This window comes from Rhinopithecus bieti, unplaced genomic scaffold (assembly GCF_001698545.2).
Source record: "Rhinopithecus bieti isolate Rb0 unplaced genomic scaffold, ASM169854v2 scaffold_5927, whole genome shotgun sequence".
Classification (NCBI taxonomy): Eukaryota; Metazoa; Chordata; class Mammalia; order Primates; family Cercopithecidae; genus Rhinopithecus; species Rhinopithecus bieti.
In genome coordinates, this window is record NW_016804872.1 from 211,598 (window position 1) to 212,945 (window position 1,348).

Here is a 1,348-nt window from a genome sequence, read left to right on the forward strand (position 1 = left end):
TATCACCTGAAGAAAACTGCTGGATGTAACATTTTGAAACATAATCTTTTCTCAAACTGGGGTAACTTGCTGCATAATTTTGAGTTGAATGTTGGTCTGTAGAAGGCTGAGGTCAACATGCTTCTCACCACTACCGCATAACTTACATTTCTACTACTGATGTCTATTTGAATAGTTTTAACATGCTAGATGTTCAGTAGTTTACCACTATATGCCTTGGAATTTAACATTTCATTTCATTTTTTCTAGAGAAGGTGTTTCCTTTTGGTACACATATTAAAATATTTACTGAAGATTTAGTACCTTTTACATTTAAATAATTTTTGTGTTTAATTTGTCTCTCATATTTATCATTCCTACATTCCCTGATTATTCTTCAAGTTTGATCTTTTCCAGTTATTTTGGTAATAACCTTCATATGGTTTGGCTGTGTCCCCTCCCAAATCTCATCTTAAATTGTAGTTCCTATAATCCCCATGTGTCGTGGGAGGAAGCCAGTGGGAGGTAATTGAATCATGGGGGTGGTTTTTCACATGCTATTCTCATGATAGTGAGTAAGTTCTCATGAGATCTGATGGTTTTATAATGGCTTCCCCCTTTGCTGGCTTCTCATTCTTCTCTTTCCTGCTGCCATGTGAAGAAGGATGTGCTTACTTCCCTTTCTATCATGATTGTTAAGTTTCCTGAGGCCTCCCCAGCCCTGCTGAACTGTGAGTCAATTAAACCTCAATTAAACCTCTATCCTTTTAAAATTACCCAGTCTCAGGTATGTCTTTACTAGCAGCATGAGGATGGATTAATATAAACCTCAATTCTGCTAATTATTTTCTTGTTTATGTTTTCAGTCATGCCTATTCCATTTTTATTGCTTCTAACATGTCTTATCTCTGAAGAATTTTTTTTTTATTCATTGGTTTCCTAGAGCTCTAACAGCTCAAAATTTATTTTCTTCTCCCTACTGATGTTTTATTTTGTACTTTAAAGCGTTTAAACAGAACATTAAATGGTTTTGTGTTGTTTTCTAGGACAGAAAAATCTTGTCACTAATTTATTTCAGATAATTAAAAGTTATTTGTTGGACTGCCTTATTTGTTATGTTATAGTTCCTCTTTTGGTGTACATTCTTTGTGTGTATGTGTGTGTGTGTTTGTGTGTGTGTGTGTGTGTGTATGTGTATGTTTTACGTATAATTCCTGCTGCTTTCATTATTCCAACTTGAAGAGCCACGGCCACTAACTAAATTTTTTTGTGCATGTTGTCCTGGAACAATAATTTCTTATAGAGTTTGGCCTTTGGAAAATATTATGGGCCTTACACAAATGTTGCAGGGAGTGTTACTAACAGAAAA